The sequence below is a fragment of the Ochotona curzoniae genome, unplaced genomic scaffold (assembly GCF_017591425.1).
Source record: "Ochotona curzoniae isolate NIBS_2020 unplaced genomic scaffold, NIBS_Ocur_1.0 contig_1302, whole genome shotgun sequence".
NCBI classification, from domain to species: Eukaryota; Metazoa; Chordata; class Mammalia; order Lagomorpha; family Ochotonidae; genus Ochotona; species Ochotona curzoniae.
In genome coordinates, this window is record NW_024465035.1 from 10,477,749 (window position 1) to 10,500,290 (window position 22,542).

Consider the following 22,542-nt stretch of genomic DNA (forward strand, 5'->3'; position numbering starts at 1 on the left):
AATACAGTAAACACTCTTCCAGAGGTAGTATGTCCAAAAGAAATGACAGATCAATCTTGTCCTAGGCCATTATGTGATACATTGAATAACGTAACTTATTCACTACTGCACTGTAGCCAAATGGATAACTCAGGAAAACTCCTTTTCTCCACGTGATCTAAGAACATCTCCACATTGGTCCAAAACGTCAGGGGAAGGTTATTTCTGGTCTTTGTAGAATTCTGCTTGCAGCCTTTATTTCCATTTCTGCTATGTGGACTTGGTGTATAGAACCGATAACCACACACATGGACTGCTGACTGATGGTCAATAGCCCAAGTTTATTAACAGCATCAGACTTTTGAAACACTGACGGTCTTGAAGGCATCCATGAGGAGGGTTTGAGGAATTTACATACTAACAGCAGGAGTTTCTTTTCCTTGATCTCTTAGTTCCCTTTCCCCTGCCTGGAGAGGAAGCAGCTCTCTTTATTTTGTATATCCAATTATTCTCATACAAATGATATCCAATCAATTGTCTTCCTACATCATACCAACAATGCAAAGTCACAGTTCCATCCACCCAGATAAGTGGAATGGTATTGACAGGACTTAAACAGAATGACTACACTCCTTATCGAAGAGGGAAAGCAAAAAAAGAGCTTGGCAGTCTTGTGTGTTAAGAGCCACATTCTCTATCAACTGTACTTAGATTACTTTTGCCAGTTCTTTATCTTGGCCTGTCATTCTGAAGGTGCCCTGCCTTTGAAAATTGGTATGAATGTCACTTGGGTAAATGCCACCTTGCTCACAGACCTTGACAGAGGCCAGGAAGCCCTTGGCTTGAGTTGATGGCAACTGGGGAAAGGCCAGCCTTGTACTCTAATACTCTCAAACCTTCACAGACTCCAACTGCTATTTTCTGGAAGATACTATTTCAATTATAGGTGATGTTATACTGTGTGTCTGAATTGCTATTTTTGCAGATAGTTATTCTGTTGCTTTTATAATCACTCTTCACATATTACTCTTATAGTGCATCATAGCTTATTTCCAGGAAACCCAAGGCATGAAATATATATAGTATTTGTAACATTTTTCTATTTTGAAGTAACAGAATCTCTTGTATATATTAGTACTTAAAAAACATGCATATGTACCAAAACATCTTTTAAAGATATATTTATTTATTTAAAAGATAGACTTACATATATAGAGAGAGGGAAATTGGTAAGTTAAGAGAAAGAGATGGAGAGAGAGAGAGAGATCTTTCATCTGCTGGTTCACTCTCCAGATGTCTCCTGTCTAAAGCCAAGATCCAAGAGCTTTGTTCTGGGTTTCCCATATGGGATCAGATGCCCATGGACTTGGGTCATTCTCCACTGCTTCTCCCAGCACATTATCACAGTGCTGCATAAACAGTGCAGCAGCTGGGACTTGAATCTTTACCCATTTGTGGTGAAGGTGTCAGCTTTTTATCCACTCTGCCACAACACTGGACCCTATGTCAACGTACCAATTCTAGTGATTTCAGTGACTGTGTTGAGCAATCGTGTGCTCACTGTGCTTTCAACAGGAAGACTCATTGCGGTATTAGACAATCCCTTATGAGGTCTTCCCAATTTTTAAAAGTACATACTTTTCCATCACAATGGTATACATGAAGATTTGGAAAGGTTTAGATTTTTTTCCAAGAAAACATCTGATTTATGGTCTGTAGATAAGCTTCATTTGAGAAACACATATAGGTAATACACAATTTGTCAAAAATGCAAGAAAAGCATGGGGTTTACCACTCTCTGCTTGGCTTCTTATTATAAGTTCGTACACAGACGTGTTCTGGGGTCACTCCTGAGTGCCAGAAACGTGGCTTGAGAGGTGGATGTCACAGAGGAGCTGGAGAGATGGACTCCAAGAGTGCTTGGAGCCTCCTGAAATTCTCTTGCTGTGCAGTTCAGTGACTGGGTGCTGGGGCCTGATCAGACTTGGCCCGCCCCACTTTGGTCTGGGTTAGCGCTGTCCCACAGACCTCTTACCAGCCCTCATATGCCAGCATCCTGAGGTCACCCCTGATTCCCAAGTAACGGGGTTACCCAAACTCTGGGAGCAAGGCCAGCTGCTTCAGAAAGGGGACAGTGCAGTTCGGTGCAGGGTCGTCCATGGCACGTGAGGATGGTCTGTAGCTGAGCAAGGCTACTGTCTTGTCTTCCTTCCAGCCATTGTTGTTACCCACAATAAAGAGAAGGCTAGAATTTCTTTCTCTTAACTTGCTCTTCTCCAAGAGGACTTTTTAAATTACCTTGTGAGAGCTTATCTATTTATCATCTATCTATCTATCTAGCCTGAATCTATGCGGTAGAGAGACAAAGACAAACAGAATGAGCTACCATCCACTGATTTAATTTCTTAAATGCAAGCAGTAGGCTGGGTTCAATTCAGATTTCCCATGTTTGTGGCAGGAACCTGATTTTTTGAGCCATTAATTCTGCCTTATAGGATTCACGTTAGCCAGAAGCTAAGGGAGTCAGGGTGAGAGCCAGTTATCAAACCCAAACACTCCAGTACAATAAACATGCCTGGTAACCGCTAGGCCACAAAACTTCTGTTTCTGATGATGCTTGTGTACTTACGAACCAAGCAGAATTAATCAATCCTGCAAGAACTAAGACTTTACAAAATAAAGGAATCTTTAAAAAAAAGACTGTAGAGTCATGACATTTCTCAACACTGACCCAACATTGACCTTACAAGTAAGGGATTACTTATCAGCCTTGCCTGATCATTTTCTGGAAGCTGGGAGTGTCATCCACGACAGGCCATGTGACCTGAGCTACTTACCCAAATTTAAGAGGAAGTCTGATTTTAAGGCTTCTAGAATTTCTGAAAGACCCCCTGTAAAGAACCAGATAGCCTGGTGGGCTTTATGTTTTCTAACAACTACTCAACTCTTGCCTTGTAGAGAGAAAACAGCTATAGACACGACCAAAAAATGAGTCTGAAGGTTTTATATGTAGCTTTTTTTACAAAGAGCAGGCACTGGCTCCTCTATATCTTTCAGACTGCTGATATAGGGAGAAAAGAAAGATGTTATTTTTTCATGCTTGTCAATTTATTGCTATCTTGTTTCACACCCAAAAAGCAAAACGTTTTTCACATAAAAATAAAAGTGATCATTAGGAGGACAAATTACTTCTTGTTATCCTCGCCATTGAAACTTTTTTTTTTTGCCTTACAGGCTCCCATTCGTGTGTAAAGACTCGATTTAAATCTCTCATCCCCTGAAAAGTCTTCCCTGGTCATTCATTCAAGGTAGGTGTGCTTCTATGTCATTATTGTTTCGCAACATCATCAGGTGTTTTCCCTCCCAACACCTATTACAGTATATGGCCATACATTCATGTATCTATGTATGTATGTGTTGAATATGTGTTTGATCCATTGAGGCTGGGACAAAGTTGTCTGGTGTTTACACAAACAAACATCATGCAATCATACTTTAAAAAGCTTATAGAAAAAATGGTATTGAAAGATATGATTATTCTGGGTCAAAAACATTTTCAACTCCATAGATAGCCTTCTCATAATTTTACTTCCATGAATGAATGCTTTTGAATACCCATTACTACATCACCCATAGGAAAAATAGGTAATACATATAAATGAAGCATGTTATAGAAACATCCTATCATTTTTCAGACATAGGATTGTAAAATATTTTTAAAATTACTCACATGATGTATTTGTTGATGAGTTAGAAACCAAGACGTTTGTGAGGAAATAAAAGAAGGAAACTTACAAAGCTACTATGAGGTAAGCCAAGAACGGGGAGTGAAAGTAAGGCTACCTTGAACATGTGCAGTCATGGCTGCCTCACCATGTGCAGGGTAGTGCAAGGGAACTATGTTCATCATAGCATCTTGAGATTGCAGCATGCTTCTGAAGTGAGTAGTGGGCAGTGGAGCCAGAAGTAGACGTGTCGTATCAGTTCCGGCTTGGGAAAAGTTCTGGAAAAGAATCTGGGAGGATTGGGAACCAGGCAGGCAAGAGAAGGAACAAGTGAAAGAAGAGAGTTATGTATGAGCGAGTCTATGAGCTGGATATTATGCAGATTCATTTCTTGTTCTTTCAGCTGTCTGTGGGGATAATACATGGGGCAGTGTCACAGCCATGGGGTCTGAGCTCTGGAGACAGATAACAGCGACGCTAAGGAAACGTAGAGGATTTCAGAGACTTTGTGGGAACTGGAATGACATTAGCAAATTGATATTTGCATTGTTTTGTGTTGTTGTTCTTGTTTTAAAGGTCCCAAATTTGCATAAGCTTTAGACTTTAAAGAGTTTGACCACACTGACTTTTCTAATTGGATAGTGGCAGAAATAGGTACAGTGTCTTGGAATTGAGGAAATTGGGATAGCCTGATTCTCAAATCATATTCCTTGCAGAAGGGAAAAAAGAAGGGAGGCAGGGAGGGAGGAAGGAAGAAGAAAAATATCCATTATTCATATTCCCTATGATAGCACTGTTAACATTTTGGTATACGTAGTTTCATTCTATTCCAATTCACAGATGTATTGGATATATTAGAGATGGAAATTTGTATTATAGATGAAAATTTGGTTTGATGTTGAATTATGTTTAAAAAATCATGCCAAAAGTTCTGGATTTTCTTTATCAAAAGAGCTACTTCATGTACTTATGAAGGTTTTTGATAGAGAAATAATACAAAGTTTTTGACTTTTTTTTCTATAATTCAAGATTGTGTAGACAGAGCTCCTAGCCCTGCTTGAGGTTACATATTGAATGAATTGTGGTGAAGACTGAACTCAGAGCTTGCCTCCCAATTTCATGCTTTTTGGGATCTGGAAAGCATCACGGAACAAAGTAGTTGTCAGCTTGAGTAGCTACATATTTGAATCACATGAGGAGATTGTTAAAGTTATGATTATTTTACTAATTTGGAGTACAGCCTGGGCTCCAGGATAAAATCTGTAGTTGAAATTGAGACCTGAGGTCCCAGCTCTGAAAGGCTCCCCTAGACACTCATGGTCAGCTAGGGCTGCAAAGCATCTGTGTGTTCATGGGCTAGATGCAGAGGGTGCGAATCCCCAGGTTCACATTGATCCTACACATGGGTTCCTGTGTTTGTCTCAGGATCTTTGAAAATACTAACTGTGACTCTTCCATTTCTGGATGCGCAAATGTTGATACCTCTGCCACTATCATACTGTTTTGTCTAAACTCTTAACTTTTTAGAATTCTAGAAAACCACACCGTGGTAATTTTATCGGAGATGTTTGATCTTTAGAAAACACGCGGCATTGTTGTTTCTCTCCCCCTCAAGACCCTTGCAACCTTTCTGAAGCATCGATGGTGCACGTACTGATGAGAAAGGCTGAGGGTGCTGTGGGCTGATTGCCATGTAAAAGGCTGTTAAGGGGAACACATGTGGACATCCCTGCTCAGACCTGTTGTGTAAAAGCTGATGCATTTAGGAATTTTGGCTTTTCTGACTCATGGGCCTCATCATCTTGTGCTTAGGATATTCACCTTTTAGTCTAAAAGCTTCTAAAAGCTCTGTAAATATTTGTAAAATGTTGGATGGTGGTGAAGAATGTGATGTGCAAGCAATTTTTCTGTGAATGAGCTTCCCTTGTCTATCGAGATGTGAGATCTCCTCTCTAGATTTTGAGGAGGAAAAAGCTATTTGTTCCATCTCAAGCTCCACAGGGCAATTCCAAATCTCTGGAAGGAAGGGACATGCATTAGATTAGAGGACAAGATCACTGGAAAACATGTTGATTGCTTCAAATATATTTTATTCTTTTAAATATAAAGTGGAAAGCAGATTTTATGTCTGGGAAAGTCAGGATTTTAAAAATAAGGTTAAATGCTGAATTATCTTTCTCACTGAAATTAGATTGGAGAGGTAAACTAAAAGCCATGCATATTTTTGGAAATTACATCTTTTGCAAATATGAGTGTTTTCTGTCCAATGGAAATTGAGAAGTTAGCTAGCATAACTATAAATGATGGTTCATGATCCATGTTCTAGGTTGGACAGTGTCCCTCAAATGTCATGTCCTTCTTGAATCCTCAGAATGTAACCATATTTGGAAATAGAGTTGTCGTAGTTATAATTAGTTACATTGGAGTCACAGTGGAGCTGGGTAGGCCATTAACTCAGCATGATTGGTGTCTGCATGAAAAAGGAGACAGAGGGAGCCATGTGAGGCAGAGATGGGAGTAATTCTGACAGGATCCAAGCGTGCTGGGACAACCGGTATCAACTTTCAAAAGGCAAGAGAGGACTCTTCTTTTGCACGGAGCATGGCCTGGCTCTTTCTTGGTTCCTGACTGTGAAAGAAGTTTTTCCTATAGTTTCAAGTTTTCATACTTTGGTATTTTGCTGCGGCAGAGCTAGGAAATTAATGTAGTGTGTAATCATAGATGCATGTGCCGGAGATGTCATGACAAGTGTCTGAATATTGGGTTATGAGTGATGACATATCAACAATCACAATATTACCTATAAATCTGACAAATTCGTGGGCTACAGAGATACACAGAGATTTCAATCGAATAATAAACTAGTCACATGGTCTACGAACAATGATGACAATCGTGTAAGAACTGCATGTGTTTCCAACACTAGAGATATAGAAAAGATCTTTATTCTTTTTTGAAAAAGATTTATTTATTTATTTTATCAAAAAGGCAGATTTACAGAGAGAAGAAGAGACAGAAATCTCTTCCAACCACTGATTCACTCCCCACATGGCTGCAACCAATTCAAAGCAGGAGCCAGGAGCTTCTGGCTTTTTCTGGATCTCACACGTTGGTGTAGGTCCCAAGGCTATGGGCCATCCTCTGTTGCTTTCCCAGGCTATAAACAGGGGGCTGGATGGGAAGTGGAGCAGCAGAGATACAAACCAGTGTGCATATGGGATCCTGGTGCATGCTAGGCGAGGACTTTAGCTACTAGGCTACTGTGCTGGGCCCAAGACCTTTATTATAAATAGCTTTTAGAATAGGGTATTTCTTGTTACTACTTTTTAAGTATTTAGCATGAAAACTTAATATTTGACATCAAAATAACAACTGGGAGTAGGTAGTTAAGATGGTCTTGTTCCGTATCAGAGCACCTGGCTTTAGTTCCCTCTTCCAGCTCCTGGTGCCAGATTTGTGCTAATGCAGAGCCTCGGGGGGCCACCAGCTCGGCGCAAGTAGGGGACAAGGGAGTCCTTGTCCCTGGGGGTCCTGGATTGAGTTCCCAGCTCCTGGTTCTAGTCTGGTCCTGCTCTCGTTCTTATGGGCATTTCTGTGTAATTCGATCTTAGTCTCGCGCTCTCTCTTTTATGACTTATTTCATTTATTTGAAAGACAGAGTTACAGAGAGAGAAGGAGACTTAGCAAGAGAAAGAGCAACCTTTTATTTGTTGATTCATCCTTGTTCAAGGGGCTGCAATGGCCTGAGCTGGGCTGGTCAGAAGCCAGGAGTTTCTTTCAGGTCTCCCGTGTGTGTACACACATCCAAGCACTTAAGCCATCCATAGTTACTTCCCAGCTGCAATAGTAGGGAGCTGGATAGGAGGCTGATAGCCAGGACTTGAACCAGTGACCATATGGGATGCTGGTACCACAGGCAGAGGCATAGCCTGCTACACCACAGCACTGACCCCTCTCTTGCTAGCAAGCAAAAGAAGCCACAAGGGTTACCCGACAAACACATCTTTAACTGATTTTAATTGAGATTTAAACTAGATATATTTTCTGTATATGGCTTGGTGAATTCCCCTCTCCTTTGTTACCTTTAAGCCTGTGTTGATGGCATATTTTGTAAAATAAAATAGGTGGCCTTTTAAAGAGTGATGGCTTATGAAAGACTTTAGTATCTATAAGTTTCATAAGTTCTCTAAAATGCTGAAGTCCCTGCTAACTTGAACCAAAACATAGCGAACAAAAACAACAACAAAAATAGTTATGGCTAAGAAACGTAGGAACTTAAGAACTAACAGGCATAGATGTTTTCTGTTATTCTACTTGTTTTTGTAGAATATAAACTATAATTAATACTTCAAACCCACAAAATGAGCAGGATTGGAGGGTTTGGCTTCTGGAGAAATATTTGTAGTGAAAGTTAAGAAGCTGGAAAAACAGCTTATTAAACTAGCCCATCCCATATAAATACCATGGTCCATGTAGTGATGAAATCTTGTTGGAAGCCTCCAAGCGGAATTTCAGAGCCGGGGTCAATTTTCATTCTACAACTCGAATTGGCCCCTTTTCAGGCTGGCTGGCCTCTTTTTGCAAAACTATGGTCGTTCTGGTTTTTCCCAAAACAAATACTCACTCCTGTACTCTCTACAAGGCCACTTTTGGACATCAGTTTGTCATTTCCATAAGTTACACTGGTATCCATGAATGCCAAGGGTGGAAGAGTTAAAACATAATACAATGGAGGAAAGAATTTTTGCATTGTTGACCACACTCACATGAAACATAGTTGCCTTTTTATTTGTGGAGCAACACAGGAAGTCATTCACTAAGTGAATCACTCACTAGGAATCAATTTGCAGGGTGATTTGCATCCCTTCCCAAACCAGCAATGTTGAAAGCACCACATGCTTTCTGAATTTTCTAATAAGATTTTTTCTTCCTGACAACTGAAAGAACATGGATGTTGGTGAGTCACAGTCTCCATCGCCAGATGATCTTTTGAAAGTTTCCTGAAGAAAAAAAAATGATATCCCTTAGAAATGGAAAGGCTATGATCGTGGCTGTGAATTTGGCTTTTTATTCCCCCTATTTGGGAGGGAATTGAAAAGTTAAAAATTTATAATCAATTGGAAAAAATGGAAAGTTTATAATGAACAGTGCAACCATCCCATGTGAAGTAATCTTGGTGAAATCAAACTCAGAGATAGCCTTAGGAAAGGAAGGTGCACACACGGATAAAGCACTACTGGATAAAGAAAAGAAATAATACTCATGCGGCAGACATTCAGCCTTATTTTCTGATGTATGATTCAACAGAATTGTATGCAGTTGAACCATATGCAGATCTAATAGGATGCCATTTGAGCAATTCTTGGTGGAGAAAAAATATACACACACACACACACACACACACATATATATATTTACACACACCATATATGCATATGTATGTATGTATCTACCTACCTATCTACCTATCTGTCTTGCTGGAACTACCTGTCCTACAGAGATCTGAGTGAGTTTTGAGATTAGCCTGTTTTCGAATCCAAAGATTACCAAGCCTCCCTCCATACAGAGGAATGTAAATGTTATCCGACAGAAATTTTCTGGTTAGAGATACAATGTCAAAATTGGAGGTCTGGCTGTGAGAATCCGCAGTTGTAGTTTTCATTCAAATATACCCACAAAAAGAAAGCATTTCAGGCCTTTTCTATGATGTTAAAAGAATTGCTATGATCCTGGTGTTATTTTTGTCTTTTTCTAAATAGTCTCCATGTTCCCAAGAATACAAAGTTTCAGGAAAATAAGTTTGCCTGCTCTTGCCTGGGGTACTCACTGTGCAAGGCCCCCACTGGTAGTTGCGTTTCCTTTTGAAGATGCTAGCGTTTAAGTTGTGCTACCTTTTGCAAGTGATGCTAGAGTTTCACATGTGTTTTTACAAGGGGTGATGCTATTTGATTGCCAATGGAGTTGATTTGAAACAGGCAGTTTCTAGACTTCACCCTGTCTCCAGGTTATAGCTGGAGCATGAAATGTGGGCTACTTCCTGTGAGTATTTTGTAGCCTGAGGACTTTTTAGTGTTTTCCTTTATTGACAGTTTCTGGAAAGGAAGATTCTGAAGCATATATATATATATAATATATAATATATATAATATATATAATAATATTATAATATATAATATTATATATTATATATAAAAATATAATATATAAATATATATATGCTTCAGAATCTATATAATATATATATAATATATATAAAAATATAAATATAAATAAATATATATATATATATATTTTAACTATCCAAGCACTGTTAACCTCAGGGTTGAAAATTCCAAATAGAGCTATTGAAAGCCATGACGCATATAATTTTTAGGTTCTTTCTGAGCTTTATGGAGCTTCATTCTGTCTTGTCTGCCAGCTCTAAAAGGGACACAATGCAGTAAACACATAGACTCCAGGCAAAAAAGTCGATTTTAAATGAGATGGCATTCCCACTTGTTCCCATCAGTGCCATTTATAATAATGTCATTCTTGCTAACTCCCCTTTGCAAAGATAAAATTTACCAAGGGAGAAGTGTATTATTATTTCATGTCAAACTTAAGAATCCTCCTATTCTTTCACTATTAAAAAATTCTTGAACAATGGCTATTTTCACATTTTTGGCTGTAGCTACAAAGCAAAACATGGCAAGTAGTGAATGTCGATTGGCCAGATAATCCTGTGCCAAAACTCAAAATTGCTTCAGAACTAATGAGTGCCTCAAATATACAATAGTTAAAATAGGTCAGAAGAAAAGCAACTCTCAAATCCCGTGTAGCTATTTGAGGTGAATTCTTGAGAATGAGGGAATATGAAACTGATCAAGACTGACACTCTCCCATTGTATATGAAGAATTTCAAGTTCAACATGTGCTAATTCTACCCTAAATCATGATGATGATGATGATGGTGGTGGTCTACAAAAATAGATTTTTAAATATATACTGAAAGTTGATTTATAATTTCTCAATATGAAAATGGGTAGGACAGTCTGTGTAGCTGCATTCCAATGGTTTTATGTCCTTATTTTATGTCATTATCATTGGGCAGTTTGCGTGCCAGTAGAAGAGTTTTCTGATTTTCTGATTGGAGGGTAAATGCTGGACTGCCAATACATTAAATTGGGGATTTTCAACTTTCAGTTAGCAGGTGTTCACATAATCTGCTTGCTTGCATTCTCTCTTTCTCTCACTTTCTTTCTTAGATTGTACTCTTAACTCTGACATTCCTAGAGCAGAGTCTGTGCCTTGTGTGAAGGAAGAGAGCATTGGGATCCCATGTGGGTGCTGGTTTATGTTCTGGCTGGTTAATTTCCCACACGGCTCCCTGCTTGTGATGTGGAAAAGCAGTAGAGGATGGCTCAAAGCCTTGGGACTCTGTACCTGTGTGGGAAACGAATTGGCTCAGCTCTGGCTGCTGAGGCCACCTGGGGAATGAACCAGCAGCGGGAAGATCTTTTTTTCTGTCTCTCCCTCTCTCTCTGGAAATCTGCCTTTCAATAAAAATAAAAATAAATCCTAGAAAATGGAGCAAAATGGTATTTACAAAGATTATAAAAGTTTCTACTGGATTATTTCCTTTAAATCTTTCCTATATTCCTACCATAATGACATAAGGTACAAGTAAGAATGAACTAAAACCTAGAATTAAAATTCTAGAAAATCTATCTGGTCATTTGAATATATGTGCATTTTGCCTTTTTCATGAAGTTACAATAAATTCTATCATTTTTAGTTTATCAAATACTTTCATGTACATGTTCTTCCAAGACGATTTTCAGGCACCTATCATCATGATCTCCATTTTAACAATGAATCATACTTCCTACGTCTACAGATGACTAACAAAGTGATAAAATATATAAATTTAAAAACACTTTTAAATTGAGTTACAACACAAACTGTAAAGGGGATAAAGCACACTAAAGTGTGGAAATCAAGGAAATTTTCAAATGTGAATGCCTAAGCAATGACCATCCAAATCAAGATGCAGAATATTTCTAACACCCAGAAATATGACCTGTGCTGCTTCCTGCTCAGCCTCCATCATCCTAGAGTAATCAACAGCTTGACCTCCACATCAGGAGATGCACACTGCGTATTTTCGTGCTCTTGGGCTCAGCGTAACGTCTGGAAATTTCCATCTGTGCTGAATACATCATCTGTGTAGCTAGCATAGTTGGTTCTGCTTTTTTTTTTTTTTTTTTTTTTAAAAAAAGAGGTTTATTTTTATTTGAAAGGCAGATTTTAGAGAGTGAAGAGATACAGAGAGAAGTCCTTTAACTGCTGGCTCAGTCCCCAGCTCTGCGCCAGACTCAAGCTCGGATCCAGGAGCTTCTTCCAGGTCTCTCGCATGGATGAAGGGACCTAAGCAGTTGGGCTAGCCTCTGCTGCTTCCCCACAGCGTCAGCAGGGAGCTGGATCAGAAATGGAACAGCTGGGAGATGAGCCAGCACCTGAATGGGATGTCAGGGCTGCTGGTGGAGGATTAGCTTGTTGAGACATTATGTTCCACCCTATGGATACATATATCATATAAATATGCTAGTGGAATGAAGGGGTTTTTATTGTGGTATTCACCAGATTTCACTACTGCCTGATGGGGCTGAGCATTTACCTGTGTTTGTTGCCAAGTTTGTATGTTTTCTTGGAAGAAATAACACTTGAGTCATTTCTGTATTTTAAAAGCACGGTTTTTATTGTTGAGTTGTAAATTTATTTATGTATTCTGGATCAGAATCTCTTTGGGTTCAGTATTCTTTGAAATGTTTGGAACTAGAGATAGTTCAGATTTTGGAAGTTTTGGATCTGGGGATATTTACTTTTTAAGAAAGATTTATTTATTTCTATTGGGAAAGCAGATCAAATTTAATGGAGGGAAGGAAAGACAGAGAAAGTGAGAAAGATCTTCCATGTAGTTGCTCACTCGCCAAATGGCCACAACAGCTAGAGCTGAGCTGATCTGAAGCCAGGAGCGAGGGGCTTCTTCCCATCTCCCATGTAGGTGCAGGGTCCCAAGGTTTTGGGCCGTCCTCAACTGCTTTCCCAGGCCACAAGCAGGGAGCTGAATGGGAAGTGGAGCAACCAGGACACGAACTGGTGCCCAGTTAGGATCCTGGCTCTTGCAAAGCGAGTATTTAGACCTTGTGCTGGGACTGAAATATTTGTAATTTTTCCAAAGAAGATAAAGGATGGTGAATTATGAAATATTTCATTCCTTTTTATGATTGCTTTCTTTTGCTTTTTAAAGATTTATTTATGTTTATTACAAAGTCAAATATACAGAGAGGAGGAGAGACAGAAAGATCTTCCATCTGATGGTTTACTCCTCAAGTGGTCGCAACAGTTGGAGCTGCACCGATCCAAAGCCAGGAGCCCGGAGCCTTTTCCCAGGCTCCTACACAGGTTCAGGGTCCCAAAGGCTTGGGTTGTCCTTGACTGCTTACTAGGCCACAAGCAAGGAGCTAGATGGGAAGTTGGGCTGCCGGGATTAGAACCACCACCAGTGTGGGATCCTGGTACATGCAAGGCGAGGACTTTAGCCACAAGGCTACTGTGCTGGGCCCGTAATTGCTTTCCTGATTTTATTTTTGCATTGCTCTTTGCTGTTGTATAGAAGTACTGTTGTTCTTTTATATGTATATTGTATCATGACCATTGCTAAATTCATTTATAATCATTCCTCTTTTCAAATTTAGCTATAATATTTTGTTTTTCCCTTTACTAAGAAATAATTTCTTTTTTCTAGACTTTTAGATATCATATAAAATACTGCTTTTGAACATTTAATTTAATTTAATTTTTATTGGAAAATCAGATATAAAGAGAGGAGGAGAGACAGAGAGGAAGATCTTGTGTCCATGGCCCAAAGGCCCGAGATGATCCAATTCAAAGCCAGGAGCCAAGAGCTTCTTTTGGGTCTCCTACACGCATGCACGGTTCCCAGGCTTTGAAACAGCCTCAACTGCTTCTCCGTTCCACAAGTAGAGAGCTGGATGGGAAGCAGGGCCACTGGGATTAGAGTCAGCGCCCATTAGAATCCTAGTGCGTGCAAGGCAAGGACTTTAGCCACTACGCTACTTTGCCAGGCCCTTGTGAACATTTTTAAAACTGCTTTTTGTTGAGCATAGACATTCATTTTCCTAGCATGTACACACCTAAGTGAAAATTTCTGGACTGTATTAAAAACATATGTTTGGGTTTAGTAAACACTGCAAATTTACTTAAGCTGGCTTGCTTTTGATTCTGGACTTTGGCTATATCAAGAATATGTCTGCGCACGACTCTTATTTGTGATAGATTGAAGATCTGGAGAGGCTTCTGAAGGAAGGTGTTAATGTGGTGAGTCTTACGGTGGAATGGATGGAAGGGTAAGAGAGAGAACCTGAGAAAGGACAGGAGAGTGCGTGGTTTCAAGTAGAGGTGAAAAACTTTTTTTTTCTTTCACAGTTGGAAAGACTACATTAATGATCAGCTGTGTAGATGGTAAACCCCTTCCTAGCTGGCTGGTACGAGCAGCCAATCTTTGTGCTTTCCGGATAAATCTCACCTGAACACTGAGTGATCTGTGATTATTTCAAAATGTACTGTTTATATGTGAAATGGACATCTTTTCACTTGGTTATTGTTTCTATCCCTTGTCTATATTCTTGCTGCACTACGGTGTTTTAATTTTTTACTTGGTAATCTACTTATTGGAGATTAATGCCCTTGATTGTAGTGTAACATTTAAAATGTTTCCTCAAAATGTATAGGAAGAAGAAAATAGAAAGACTAAGGGAAAAAAGAAAATATTACTATATTTCTTGAATCGCATCTTTGAACTACATTGGATTTGTTCATTTGACATCACATTAGCATGTGAATTAATGAGACTTGTGTCATATTGATTACCATGCATTTTTTGTGACCTTGAGAATCTAATATATTAATTCGTTCCTTAAAAAATAAAAATGGGGCCTGGCGCGGTAGCCTAGTGGCTAAAATCCTTGCCTTGCATTCACCGGGATCCCATATGGGCACCGGTTCATGTGCTGGCTGCTCCACTTCCCTTCAAGCTCCTACTTGGGATCTGGGAAAGTTGTGGAGGTCGGTCCAAAACCCTTGGGACCCTGCACCCAAGCTCATGGCTTTAGTTGGGCTCTGGATTTTCTCAGCTCACGTGGGGAGTTATCTAGAAGAGACTCCTGACTCCTGGCTTTGGATTGGCTGAGCTCTGACTGAGCATTTCGGCCAGAGGAAAGAGGATCTTTCTCTCTGTCTCTCCTTCCCTCTGTAAATATGACTTTCCAATAAAAATAAATAAATCTTTTTTTTAAATGAAAAAATACTGTATGAAAGGTAGTTAAAATTGTAATTTAGCTTAAAGGTACAGAAGTATGCCTACAGAAGTAACGTAAGGAGTTTAGCTCCTACATTGTAATTGTTCAATAAAATGAATCTTAAAAACATACATAATAGACAATGTTTTCATTAACTAAGGAATAGTGATAAAATACACTATTGTTTTGCTGAACAAAATGATGGCCACGTGTGGGATCCCTGAATAGATTGCCCCAACTTTCACATGGAAAACTAGGGGGGGAAATCATGAGAATGTGTTTAAATCTTAACTAAAAATAGTGAAGTGATGCATTTAACATCGGCAACATTTTGGATCTTAATGAGAAATGAAAAGAAAGCCAAATTTGAAGGAAAATTCTAAGCAATTTTAAAGTTTAATTTATTTGGTGGGCACTTATAGAACTTTTTGATTGAGTATTTTTGGATACAGATGATGGATTATAAAAATCTTTCTCGTAGAAATCAAGATAGTTAATGATTTGGACATGTAGAAGTTTCTTAAAATGTTTTGGAGAAAGATTAATTAAACAAATTAAACAAATGTATGGGGTCCAATGTGGTGTTTTGCTTTATAAATACATTGTGTAATATCTGACCAGAGCAAATATACTTATCCCATCTAGTATTTAATATTTCTTTCTGTTAAAAACACCCAAAACTTTACCCTCTAGAATTTTTAGGGAACTGTATAGTGCATTAACAAACATTGTTTTGGCTTATCTCATTAGTATTCATGCTTTCTTATGTGTTCCTCATCTCTGTTTTCTTAGTGTTTTGATTGTTTTAGTATCTGCGGTTCTAACTTTTTCGATATGTTGACTCCATAGTTTTGTCACCCTTCTCACTTCCTAGTAACTTCTCTGGACTGTTCGATTCATGACAGTGGGAAAGTTTCTTAGCTTTCAGATTTTGCTCTTGAGTCACAATTTCAGTTCACCTCACTCATTATGGCTCTTAAAGAACCTGCTCTCATTGAAAATCTCCGTTTTTCCCCATTCATTTATTACCTGCCAACACCTTACTACTTCTTTTAAAAATCATTATTTTTGTTTCTAATAAGAAGTTATATTCTTGGTAGCAGCACGGAAACTAACTCTTGGGATTTGTTAGCTTGTGGGCTTCATGAATTCCCAACTTTTGGTGAAAGTCAAAATCAATTCTTTGAGCTGTTTTTCTGGAAATGGAACTCACCTGGAAGAACTCAGTGATTTTGAAGGAGTACGCTGGGAGGGGGTCACATGATCCTCCTGTACTGACTTCTTGTGTAACAGAGCCTCGGTGTTCTCCTGGAACCTAAACTGAGTTGACGACTCATGTTGCTATCATGTCATCTGCAGGGAGCTTTCCAAATTGGGGATGAACTAGCTCTTACCTGGACCTGCCTGGGTTAACCGCCCCCCCCCCCCGCCAAAGAGAATGGTCAGCGTGCTTCCTCTCTTTTCTGGGATCCCTTCACCTATGCTGTCATTGCCCATTTCAAATCTAATGTAAGTTCCCAAACAGGCGTCCTTTAAAAATTATTTACTTGAGAGACAGGGCGAGGGAGACTGCATACTCCCATCAGCAGGCTCACTCTCCTCAGTGCCTGAATGGGCCAGGCTGAACCTGGGAGGTGTGAATGCATTCCAAGTCTCCTGTATGCGTGGCATGATGGAGCAACTAGATTCATTAGCTCTGCATTATATGGTCTTCAGTAGGAAGCTGGAGTCTGGTGCAAGAACTGGAATTGAACCCAGGTACTTTGGTAAGTCAGACAGGCAATTTAATTGATGTCTTGACCTCTGTGCTAAATGCCAGCTCCATCAAGGTGCTCTTTTATCAGATTGTGTGAGAGATACGAATTCTTCTCCATCACTTACTTTCATTGTCAAAATACAGGTCTTCAACTTGGGGAGTAGTTCTTAAATCAGGCCGAATTCACCCAGGGGATTTCAGCAGTAACTGGAAATATGTTTGTTTGTCACAGTTGGTGAGATTAGGTGTTACTGCAGACTATCCTCACAAAGAACACAGCATGTGTCTCTACTCCTGATTAATTGTAGGACTCCCATTAATATCAACTAATAGGCCTTTACACTACATTACTCTGTTTTATACCTTTTCTTATACTTACTGTTTCATGAGACATTTATATATCAGAAAGTTAAGCTTATAATAGTGAATGAGGTGGCTGTGCTTTTTGTGATAATTTGGAGATAAACAGTCGGATGCAATTGTGGAAAGGGTGGAACAGAAGGGGAGGAATGAACCCCTATGCTAATAAAACTGTATAATGGGAAATAATACATAGATACAATTAAAATAAAACAACAAATGTCAATAGCGCCATGGTGGAAAAACCTTGCCCTACACCTGTATGAAGTCCAAATTTATCTTCAACAAGAATACATAATACATTACTTTTTTAAAAAATTATTTTTTTTATTTTAAAGGCAGATTTTTATAGAAAGACAAGGGAAGATTAGAGGTGTTTGATCTGCTGGTTTACTCCCCAAAAGGCTGCAACAGTCAGAGCTGAGTTGATCTCCAACCAGGAAGAAAGAGAGTCTCCCATGTTTCTCTTGTGGGTCTAGAGGCCCCAGAACTTGAGTCATCCACCAGCAATTTCCCAGATCATCAGCAGGGAGCTGGATTGGAAAGGGAGCAGCTGGCACATGAACTATCACTCCATACCGAGGGCAGAGAATTAGCTTGATGAGCCAACACAATGGACCTGATAATATACTTTTAAAGCTTTTTTGCTGTTTGGAATTTTTAAAAATTTATCTCACTTTCTAATTGTTTTTAACCACAGAATGGAAGTGAATGCATGCTTACTTAAATTCTCTTGCTTTCTGTGCATATCACTGAGAAGTACATGATGGAGATGAAAGTTGCTGCTAACCAGAAATTATTAAGGCTTTTTAACAGATCCAGCTTTTCCTGTTGAGCTCTCACAATGACCTTGGGAGTGAATAAAGCCATTGGGAATTATTCTTCTATCCCAACCTGTGAATTGACTTAGCAACAACAGCCTCTGCACTTGAACCAAGGCAGATCTTTAAATGCTTGCTTTGCTCTAGGGAACTAAAAACAAACAAACAAGCAAAAATAAATAAATAAATAAAACCAAAAACCAAACTATCCTTACCAATTTTTGTGCTGAGATATCCTTGACAATAGACAATTGCTTGCTGAAACAAATATTCTCGATGATACATTGAAATCCAACTGTGAAAAATAATTTTCTACAAAATAAGAGTACTTTGAAGCAATAATAGAATCAATTTAAAAAATAGGTTGCCTATACAGATGGGACCAAATTTGTAAGGCTCTGTTGTGGGTGTGGCTCTCACATGGAAGTTACTGTTCTTGAAAACGACCGCAGATGCTGCACTATTTATGGATGCAACTTGCCCCAAACATTTGCTACTCGGCCTTGTCAGGATTTTACATAGGATCATTCTAACACGTTAAAAACAGCATATTTCTAGTAAAATAGGATCTAACCCTAAATCCGTCCTCTATCTTGCACCTAACAGAACCGATGGAAGGGTTGCTTGAAATCTCTGAACTTGGACTTGAATTCTTATGAAAACATCGAAGGGCAAAACCATGGATTAAAAACCTTTGTCCCCATAGTAAGGCATAGCTTTCAAGGTTGTCTTTTTAATATCTTTTAAAAAATGTATTTATTATTTTATGATACAATTCCATATAGGCTCTGGGATTTCCTTTCCTCCCCACCTAAAATTCTCAACCTCCTAATTTATTTCCCCTGTATCATTACGATAGCATAGTGCTTCATAAACAGTCATAAACCATCATTCTGCTATTTTATTGTATCCTGACACTATAGGTATGGACAATGGCAGAGAGTTCAGCATTCTATGGTCAAAATATATTTAAATTTCATTGGGAGTTCATCTTTGCAAGTAGAGATGCATCCTGCATTGTATCTTCACATCTGCATATGATAGTCTCTGTTATAAAGTTACTGTACATGGATGACCAATGTGTCACTGAAGAACTGATACCTTTTTAAAGGGAAAAAGTTTCTGGCTCTGTGCAGTAACTGTGATCCCAATCATCGAAGTCTGCCATGAAGCTGAAGTCTGTGTAGGGGCTGGCATTGTGACACAGTGGGTTAAGCTACCACTTGCAAAATTAACATTCTACTTTAGAGGGTCAGTTCAACACTATTATGCTTCTGATCATACTTCCTGCTAATGTCCCTGAAAAGTCAATGGCTTATGGCCTAAGTGCTGGTCTCTGCCATCCATGTGCAGAACTGCATGGAGTTCCTGCCTCCTGCATTGAGCCTGCTCAGCCCTGGCTGCTGCCATTTTGGGGGAGTGAAGGAACAGATGACAAATGGCAAATTCTTTCTTACTCTTTTTTTTTTCTGTTTCCGACTTTCTAAAGGAAGGCATCTTTTAAGAAGTGAGGATGAAGACAATACCTCTGAAGTTAGAAATCTTGAAATATGCAAGAATTTTGCTCCAATAGTCTTAAAAACTAATCACCAACTTATTGCCTCCACTGAAAAAGACTCATGAAATGATTTCCTTAACAAAATAGACTCACCCATGACCTAGAGACTTTCTCTGTCCATTTCATGACCAAGAAGGACCTTTCACCTAAAGGGGACGCAGTAAATTTCTACCAAATCTGTCATAAATATAGACCCTCCAATCTATTGCATACTTTTTCTAAGCTGTCAGGCCATATTACAGCATACCATTTATTAGGCAATGTATAGGTAGGATTTTTTTTTTTTTTTTGTATAGGTAGGATTTTTTTTTTTTTTTTTTTGAGGAGGGGGAACGAGAAGGCTGGCTAGGTTGGTGGCAGAGTCGAGAGCAGAAGAACGGGTCTGGAAGTATTTTAGGAAGTGGCCAAAACCCATTCCTAAATATGACACATGCCATTGAGAGCAGCAGGCTTGGATGATTTTGCTACACATAAAACATGATTTATTTCACAAGCTTCAAGAAAACTTGGCTCATAGCTCTTCGTGTTCTTTTCAAGGACTTGTTAAGAAATTGAGAATACCGATGCTGAATTAGGATACCTAGCAGAAATGCCTCTAAGTTGCCCAAATAACATAAGTTTTTAAAAGGGGAATGATAAAATTTATAGGTGATAATTTCAGCTCTCTAAATTATTCATTTTTGAAAACCCAAAATGAAGAAGATAAAGCAGAAGAAAAATAGCTAAAGGAATTCATCAGAATTCTTGCTTGACAGTAATTGGAAACCATTGTTGGAAGCACTTGTTGCAAAATATTCTACAAAGGGACTTTATATTTTATTTTCTGATTGTTTTCTAAGCTCTTTACCCTTTTGATGCTGCTTAAGGAAAAAATAACTGTTAAAATGAGGTATTTACTTGACTGAAAGAAAAATTTCTGAAAAGAAAGCTGCATTTTTGATGGGCAAAATTGTATCTTACTTCACATTTTAGAAAAACAAATCCACTTTCTTAATTTAGGCTCTGAATCATCTACCCCAATGTTAGAAGATGACTCCAAAAGAAAATACCATATTTTCATGCTGACATTGTGGTGCAATAAATGAAGCTGTTGCTTATGAACCCAGCATCTATATTGGGGCACAGATTTGTTCCATTTTCAGTCCAGCTCCCTGCTAATGCACTTGGGAAACCACAGTTGATTGTCCAAGTGTTTGGTTCCCTGATGCTCATGTGGAAGTCTAGGGTGGAGCACCTGGCTCAGGCCTAGCAATCATCGCAGTTTTTTGAGAGAGCGAATCAGCAGGCAGAAGCTATTGCTCTCTCTGAGGGTCAGTCTGCCTTTCCAGTAAGTGAATTTTAAACAAATTAAGAAAGCACAATCTGTGTGCACAGTTAAGGATTTTCTGTCTTATTCCTGTTGTGTTAGCTAGCATTCTTACTTACAGTTTATTAGTCAGAATCTTGGCAGAAAACAAATGACACCCTCAATGGATTTAATGGAATTATTTAATGAAGGGACTATTTGTAGACTAGTGAACACCATAAAGGAAAGCAGAGATAGTGAAGCAACCAGGTATTAAGTGTAGCTGGAGGTCCCCCATGGTCTGCGGGCTGAAGGAACACCCAAGGGTGTTAGCCGAATCTCAGGAGACTTCTCAGTACTGTGGTGGCAGACAACAGCACACTGAACAGCAACAGGTGGTGATCAAGTGAAGCAGTGAGGAAAATAGATGATCCAATCACGCCCCCTGCTCTGTTCTGTGTGGCAAGGGCTAACCCTTCCCATGACTCGTGACGCTGGTGTCACCTGGCCTCCAACATGGCGGGGTAGTTTAGAAGTGCTGGTGGGAGATGGAGGGGGGCGTTCTCTTATTTTAAAAATTAAAATGCTCAAAGATCTTGGTGAATGCCTTATAGTTTTCATTGTGATTTCAAGTAGTATCTTAGTTTCCCTTAGATTATCAAGAATCTGTATCTTACTGTCTGTGTTGCTGAAATAGATTTTATATGCACCAACATGGTTTTATTTAGTGTAATTTAAATGTTTTGCTAATGATCATGTGTATTAATTGTTTTGTATTTCAATAACATCTCTAAAAATGTTTGTATATCTCATTGCTTTTTTTTTTTTGAAAAGAAAATGTCATTTGTTTTTCCCCTGGAAGATTTTAAATCCTTTGTTTGGTGATAGCAGTTATAGTAGCATTCTTCTTTTGATCATAATCTTAATTGTAATGTGCTAACAGTTTTCCAATTTTGGTATACTTTTTAAAGATATAGATGTTTTCAACTAAGAATATTCCTATTTCTAAACAGAAAACAATTTGTGATTTACTTACGACTGTGTTTTAAGTATTTGATGAAGTAATCAAATCTTTTAGTTTCTTAATATGATTTGTTGCACAGATAGAATTTCTGATGTCAAAATTTCCTTGCACTGCTGGATTAAACCCAGTTATTTTCCTATTTTTTTCTTTTATGGCTTTCTTTTTTATTTATATACTGGAACATTTTTCATATATGTCACATATAGCTTTAAGAGCATAATATTTCCTGTCCTTTCTTCTTTCCCCACATCACTCACTTATGCCCACTCTCCCTCTTTGTTCTTTCCTTATTTTTAAGTTTTACAATGACATATCCTCAACTTACTTTATAATCACCAGCATAACCCTCCAATGAAAAAACAATTCAACAAGTAGTAAGTAGAAAAACCACTGTTCCTTCAAAATATAGAAAAGGACCATAAACAATAATGAAATCTCAAAATGTCAATTTCACTCATGCATGTAATATTAGCTTTTGTACTCTGTATACTAGCTACCACAAATCAAGGAAAATGTAAGATATTCAGGTATTCTAAATTGCATTAGCTAGAAGGTTTTGTTATAATATTTAGCATCTATTTAACTCTTGATTGAATCCATGCTTATATACAAATAGGGCATTTTGTTTCCCTTGGTGGAAGGGCAATGTATATTTCTTGGTTTCTATGCACACA